An 8,410-nucleotide genomic window follows, 5' to 3' on the forward strand; every position below is an offset into this window, starting at 1 on the left:
CTTCACCCAGAAATGTTGATGGAAGATGTCATGAACTAAAGGACACAATAAAGCTGTGACCTTGTATTTAGGAAGTAAATGGCTCTTACAGCTCAGTAACTTGCATCAGAGTCATATTGTAAACTATTAAACCTATTCTTCTGTATATCATATGAAAAATCTAAGAAAATATTGTATGTACTTAGACAGATAGAAACTTGCTATTATGAGGATAAAAAAGTAAAAAAAAAGATTATTTATAGCTTATAACACTAACATATATTAAGTAACATATGAATTATACTGCAGTCTCAAGGAGTATTTTATATTGATATGATGATTTTTATACCTCTTTAAAAGTTTCTACATAATCAACAAATTAAGTGATTATAAACTAATAAAATTATAAACAAAATAATTTTTTCAGATTGAAAATGATAATTTTGTATTTTGTTTTGCTTTATTTTATACATATCAAATTCATATTTCTCAGCTTTGTAGGGGAGGCAGCTAAATTAATCATTTCCTAATAATGTAGAAAAATTCAAAATTCCAAAAGAATATTAATCCCCTGCTTGTTTAACCCCTAAGAGATATTATTAAAGTGTTGACATTGATAGTCACATTGTCTAGAGTCTTTTGAAATGCTCCATTGATAATTCAGATTTGTTTTGGGACATTTGCCAAGAATGGAAAGGATATATTTAGATATTAGCATATCACCTAGAGAAAACCTTGATTATCCATTCATTTATGCTATTTTCTGTTTATAAACCTACTCTTTTACTTGATTAAGAATTACTACACATTTTTGATTCTGTGGAAATATTCATAATTTTTGTAATAATAAAGGTGTCAAATGGGTGTATGTTGTATTGAAAATTTGATGTCTGCGTAGCTTAAATATTTGTTTTCTTTTCCAGGTTGTATGCCATTTTTCATCAATAATGTAAAACTAACAGAGTTTATTTGCAAGATTACATCAACGAAAAGGATTCAGCCACAGGAGACATAAATTAATGTACTTTTCTCGTTGAGAAATTAAAGAGTACATTGCTCTAGGATTGTTGCATGATTTTGCTGATGCTCAATGAATGAAATGGTTATACTGAAGTGAGAAAAATTAGTATTTGTCACTTTTGATCTTGACATCTTAGGTTTCAGAAGAATCTAAACAGAAAGCATTCCACAATTTCAGGAGAAGAAAACTTTAACCACGTAACTACTTTGGGTTATTTCAATTACTCCAGATAAGGCAATAATGTCACCCGGCACATGTATGAAACTTGTGTAAATAAAGAGACTGGTAGTCTCTTAAAAGGCAGAGAAAAATTTAAACCCTAGGCATAGGCATGTGCAAGTACCTGTGTGTATGTGTGCTTGTGTGTTTGTGTGCGTATCACATGATTTAATTCTTTTATAAAATAAAACTCAAGACAGGATCATATATTCCCTATAGGTTTATGCTATCCAAATCAGTATAATTTTGATTTGTCACTTTTTAGTTGTTCAAAATACTACTTATTTGTGTACATCTGTTCTAAATTACCCGTTTGCGTTTCTCATTTTTATTATGACTTTATTACTCTTATTCATATAAATCCGTGGTCTGTGCTCATGTTTTTGGCTCCTCTTACCAATGAAGGCCTAGAGGATAAGAATGAATGAAGTTTGACCCTCTCCTCACTGGCAACAACACTAGGGAGAACTGATCCTCTCTCTCAACAGCTGCAGCGCTAGAGAGAGCAAGTGGGTCCTGCACCTCATCTGGGCAGTATGAAGGAGCTGACCCTGTTGGGGGTGTGGTGGCGCTGGCCCTGAGGGCATGAGAGTGGGAGAATCTGGTCCCATCTGCTTGTCTAACACGTCGTAGTGAAGGCAAGGGAAAGATACTCTTCCCTTGCAAACCTCGCCAGCTATGGCAAAGGGGAGAGTTGACTTAGCCTCTCAACAACTGCAGCACTAGAAGAGCAGGTCCTGCACCTGCCGTAGGCAGCACAGTGCAGCTGAAACTTTAACAGGGATGTGGGTCAGCTGGTCCTGAGAATGTGAGTGTGGGAGAGTTAGCGCCATTTCTCATCCATCATGCAACATGGGTAGGGAAGAGATACTGTCTTGCCCCTCACCCCTCACTGCCTATCACACTCAGGAAAGTAGACCCTGCACTTCACCTGGGTACCATAGTAGTGCTGACCATGATGCTTGGGTCACAGGTGAGCTTGCCCTAAAATCATGAGAATGGAAGAACAGGCTTTGCAACCCTTGAATGTCCTTGGGGACCTCTTTCCCTTGTCCACAACACCCTATGGTAGATGAAGAATGGGACTTTGTCTCTCCTCACATTCTCAGGACCAACTCTCACACAACTCTGTCAACTATCAACTACTATTTTGCCCAGGCTAAGTACAGAATGTAATCTTCCTGTTTCGGCTTATAATGAGGGCCAGTGTCAGTTCTGTCAGATGCTGCAGTTGGCAAGAGACTAGGGGGCAGGGAATTTTTCCCTCTCCCTCTGGCAATACCCACTTTACTCAGGTTCTCTGAGATTACATTTTAGCACAGCATGATTCCAGATGTTGTTCCTGCTTTATTCTTGTGAGGTCACATTTTAGTAAAGCATGGATGTATGTTTTAGTTTTCTTTCTGTCACTGTGATTAAAAATAGCTTGACAAAATGCTACTTTGTGAAGACAGTTGTGAATTTAAGCTTAAACTTCAAGGTTATATATTCTGTCATTGTAGGGAAGTTTAGGCAAGGAATTCCACTCATCACATCACATCTGCAGTAAAGAGTAAAGGAAAGTGAAGGCATGTGTGCTTATTTGCTTACTTTCTTCTTTACACTCTTGAATTTTGTACTTTTATATAGTTCAGGAGCCCTGCTTAGGAAATCATGTCTCTGTCACAGGTCTGAGTCTTCCCACATCCCTTAACTAATATCATCGTCTATGGCCAGGCCTACAAGCAACCCAATGTACACAATACCTCACTGATAATCTTTCCAGGTTATTCCAAGTCATGTCAACCAGACAAATAAGGAAAACCATAAGAGTCTTTATGAATATGTTTGATTTGAAATCATATCAATCCCTTGGTATTTATGCAGTTACATGAAAATTCACAAGCTTTTAGTTGAGAAAAAACTAACAAAATTTTGTCAAAATATGAAATATTCTCAAATGTGCAAATTCAAATACTGTATGATCAGTATCTTGATGGCATATCATGTTTAACTGTTCTGACTCCAACCAGTGTCAAGTAAAACAAATGCATTTTATAACTGGAAAACCTACGTTATTCTAGAGAAAAGAGTCAAAGTTTCACCCAGAAAATTAGAAATTTATTATTTTTTGATATTTTTGACTCTTCCTTCCTGGAGATATCATTTTGAAGCTACTCAAAAATATTGTTTTGCTCTATAAGTAAATATGTCAGCAATTTTTAAATCTTGTTTTTTATTTTGCCTGCACATACCCTTTCTTTGCATATTTTACAAGTACAGCATAAAGATTATATATAGTTTAAAAAACAGAAGAATTATCATTGTCAATTGGCAAAAATACACCATAGTATTTTCATATTTAAAAGAGAATTTATCTTGGTTACTTAAGTTTGTCAATGCTTGTCATGGACTTTAGAAAATTGAAAGAAATTCCAGACCAATAGTTAGCAGCACTTGTTAGTAAGTATGCTCTTAATGTCTGACAGCTAATTTAATGCCTCTTTTAGCTATCTCTATTGTATGCCTTCTCATGATGCTTTATGTATCCTATATTACCAGGTTTTCTTTTCTATCTGGATTTCTACTCTTGGCCCTTTGGATCTTATTATTATTTTCCTACAGGACAAAGAACACACGCTTCCTTTCCCCCACTTTAGGATTTGTTCTCATTGCTTTGTTAGAAAAATTCCTGCAATATATTTTCAAGAATTGAACGAATATAACATTTATCTTTATAAGCAAAATGTCAAAGTTTTTAGTGACCCTGCTACTGCATAATATAGAATTTCATTTTAATAAGAAAATTTAATTATATGTAGGAATGAGTGGGAGTAAGTTAATATTTTAGTGCCATGATGAATCCTCAGAAGTTATAGTTGAAACTATTGAAGACACTTCAAAGAGAAGAGAGTAAGTGAATCCTAATATTATTTCAAAATCTTCATCATCCATTAAGAAAGTCCCTGCAAGATCATAATTCAACTGATTCTTCTAGATTTAGTATGCTCTTCGTTTTAAACAGTGTGCTACTTATATCATATTAAATTAAAATAAAATTGACTTCAATCAATAAGTTATGTAAATTATAGCATTAGTTATTAGCCCAAACACAGATGTTCATTAAAACTATTTAAACAAGAAAAATGTTACAACAAATGAGACAAAATGCAAAATCCTCAAGAAAAAAAACACCATAAAGTTTATAAAGTAAAATTTATGTAAAGTATTAAAATAATCAGAAATTTGAGAGTTGAATAGCTTGTCAATGTTAGTAGTGACTCTTCAGCTTCCACTATGGTAGGAATTGTTCAAAGACCTTCAGAAGCTTACTGAATTATGAATAGGTGAGGCCACATTCTTTGTGAGAAATGGCTGTAATGTTAACGCAGGACTTCTTACAATAGATGAGCACTGAAGAACACTGCTCTTCTTGCATTATAAAGAACTTGTTGATAATTACAAGGCCATCAGTCAGAAGAACTTTAATGTGACCTTGGATAATTTCTATCTGAAATTACAGTACTTGATACAATAATAATTATTATTTTTTGCTTGATGAATGAAGATATAAGTCATCGTAAGTGTGATATCTTTTCTGACACAAGCCTACCAGAAAAAAAATACCTAAACATTAGGTTGTTTCCACTTCTCAAAAGTGTTATTGTAATATCAAAACTTGAGGCGCACAGGTGATTATGTATGTTAAGGAGACATCTGCACTCTCATTGTTGCAACGGTACTCACAAAAGGCATGAAATAAAAGCAATGTAAGCACTCAAGAATTGACAAGTAGATACAATGAGGCCCATGAACACAATGTACTAATATTTGAATATAACAATATTCTGTCATTTCTCACAATAAAAATGGAAAAAAATGTCATTATGTATAATAAAATGAGGCAGACAGAGATAATTACTACATTCATATATCTTCTAAAATTACTTTTCTCAGACAAATTAGGTGTAAACCATGCTTACCACAAAAAAGGGGAAGAGGGGAACAGGGTGGTCAGTTGGTGGACACTCTAATATTTAAAAAGGAGTATGTAGTTTTTGTGTGCAGTTGCACAGTACATAACTTATATTACAATCTGTTGTACAGATTTCTTGCTTTTCATTTTCTATCCTTTGACCCCTTCAGTTATCTTACTGCTCTAGCTAGGACTTCAAGTGCTGTATTGAAAAGATAGAGAGAGAGTGGACAGCCTTGTCTTCTTCCTGATTTTAGTAGACTTGCATTGAGTTTCTCTCCATTTAATTTAATTATGAATTTCTTTTGTGTGTGTTATTATTTCCTTCTTTCTTTTATGAATTGGTTAATCTGGATAGTCTCTGACTTTTACTATTCTGAACTTTTTCTTTGCACTGCTTCATGGTTTCCTCTAAATTTAGTTACACCATCCAAATATTTTCATTGAAATCTAGGAAGTCTTTAATTTCTTTATTTCTGCCTTTGACCAAGTAGTCCTTCAATAGAGAATTCCTCAGTTTATATCAGTGGGTAGGCTTTCTGTTATTTTGGTTGTTTTCGAAGTCCTACATTAATTGTTGATGCCCTGATGAATACAGGAGATTATTTAAATTTACCTTTGTCTGTTGAGATGTGCTTTGTAACTGAGTACTTAGCCAATTTTCTAAAATGTTCCATTAGGTGCTACAAAGAAGGTATATTATTTTGTGTTCGGGTGAAATGTTGTTTAGGTATCTGTTAGATTTGTTGAGTTTATAATGTCTGCTAGCTTCAGTGTTTCTCTGTTTAGTTTTTGTACAGATGACCTGCCCATTGGTGAGAGTGGGGTTTGAAGTCTTCCACTATTAATGTGTGAGAGTAGATTGTGATTTAAGCATAGTTTAATTTTTAAACATGACTTTACTTGTGTTTGGGGCAAAGATGTTACAAACTAAAATGTTATCTTGGTTGACCTTTCCTTCTATAAATATGAAGTGCTCTTTCCCAAATCTTTTGATGAATTTTGTTTTGAAGTCTGTTTTGTTAGATGTTAGAAAGACTATAACAACTTGCTTCTTAGGTCTATTTGTTTGGAAAATTTTTGCCAGCCCTTTACTTTGAGATAATGTCTATCTTTCATGTTGAGGTGAATATTTTTCTTTTTTTCTTTCTTTCTTTTTTCTTTTTTTTTTAACAGTTTCGCTGTAGCTTTGAAGCCTGTCCTGGAACTAGTTCTTGTAGACCAGGATAGCTTTGAACTCACAGAGATCTGCCTGCCTCTGCCTCCTGATAGCTGAGATTAAAGACACCACCATGGCCCAGCTGAGGTGCTTCTTGTATGAAGCAGAAAGATAAAACCTGTTTTTCCATCCACTCTGTTAATCTGTGTCTTTTGGTGAGGGAATTGAGTTCATTGATATTTAGAGGTATTAGTGACCAGTGGTTGCTAATTCTTCTTTTTGTGTTGTTCCTAGTGATGGTGGCAGTGTGTGTGTGTGTGTGTGTGTGTGTGTGTGTGTGTTGTGTCTGTGTGTACACCCATACTTTTGGTTTGCTGGTGTGAAATTACATATTTTTTGTGTATTCTTGGTACAGTTAGCCGCCTTGAGTTGTTATTTTCTTCTTAGGACCTTTTAGAAGGCTAGATTTGTAGATATATATTCTTTAAATCTGATCTTATTGTGGCACATCTTGTGTTCTCCATCTATGGTTATTGAACATTTTGCTGGGTGTAGTAATCAAGACTGCCATTTGTATTCTCTTGAGTCTGGTGGATATCTTTCCTGGCCTTTCTGGCTTATCCAGTTTCCATTGAGAAGTCAGGTTTAATTTGAAAAGGTCTGCCTATGATGCTCCTTGTTATATATTACTTGTCATGTATTACTTTGCCTTTTTTTCCTTGCAGTTTTTAATGTTATTTCATTACTCTGTATGTTTAGTGTTTTGATTACTGTGTGACAAGCAAAATTTATTTTCTGGTCTAATCATTTGGTATTCTGTATGATTCTTGTATCATTATACTAAATCTCCTTTAGGTTATCGAAATTTCTTTCCATAATTTAAGAGGTTTTCTGGGCCTTATAGTGACTATTGTTCTTCTATTCCCATTATTTTTATGTTTAACTCTTTCATGGTGTCTCAGGTTTCCTGAATGCTTTGTGTTATGAATTTATGTTAGATTTCATATTAGACTGATTTCACAATAGACTTATTAATCTATTTCTTTTATTGTATCTTCAACATCTGAGCTTCTTTTTTCTATCGCTTGTATATTGTTGGTGAAGCTTGTATTTGTAGTTCTTGTTCATTTATATAGGTTTTTCATTTCTAGAATTCCATTGTGTTTCTTTATTGCTTCAATTTCCATTTTCAGGTCTTTAACTCTTTTATTTGTTTTCTTTAACATTTATTTATTTTTCTTTGTTCTCCTCATTTTTTTCCAAGGGATTTACTAATTACCCCCAATTTTCTGTTTGTCTGTTCATTACTTTCTTTAAGGGATTTATTCATTTTCTAAGGACCTTTATCTCTTTATAAAGTTGGTCTTAAGTCTTTTTGTTGTACTTCAATTGTGTTGGAATATTCCAGATTTACTGTAATGGCATATCTAGGCTCTAGTGGCAACTTATTAGCTTGGCTGTTATTTTTACACTAGCCCCCAAGAATTTGGGTTTGTGGGAATTATATATCTAAATGATATTTTCTGGGTTTGCCTTTGTTAGATGTGTGTTTTGTTCCTTGACTTCTGTTTCCTCTCTGATATTCTGTGTCCTCTGCTTAATCAGGTAATCTCTACATGATTTGTGGGCTGGACTTCTCTTGGCCAGTGTATTTTCTTATCAAGCAGGTGGCATGAGTTTTGGCAGGCTGCTCGGTGTCTCATTCAGCAGGTAGCCTTGGCCAGGGTTAGAGGATGGAATTTTTGTGACCTTGTGGGGTTTTATTTATTTATTTTTATTTATGTTATAATTGCAAATAAGTATATACATTTGTGTTGCTATTTTATATCTGCTATTTTGTATTTTTTAAATTTATTTATTTATTAAGGATTTCTGCCTCCTCCCTGCCACCACCTCCCATTTCCCTCCCCCTCCCCCGATCAAGTTCCCCTCCCTCATCAGCTTGAAGAGCAATCAGGGTTCCCTGACCTGTGGGAAGTCCAAGGACCGCCCACCTCCATTTATTTTTTTATTAAGGATTTCTGCCTCCTCCCCGCCACTGCCTCCCATATCCCCCCCCCTCCCCCGATCAAGTCCC

This window comes from Microtus ochrogaster, chromosome 17 (genome assembly GCF_000317375.1).
Source record: "Microtus ochrogaster isolate Prairie Vole_2 chromosome 17, MicOch1.0, whole genome shotgun sequence".
NCBI lineage: Eukaryota > Metazoa > Chordata > Mammalia > Rodentia > Cricetidae > Microtus > Microtus ochrogaster.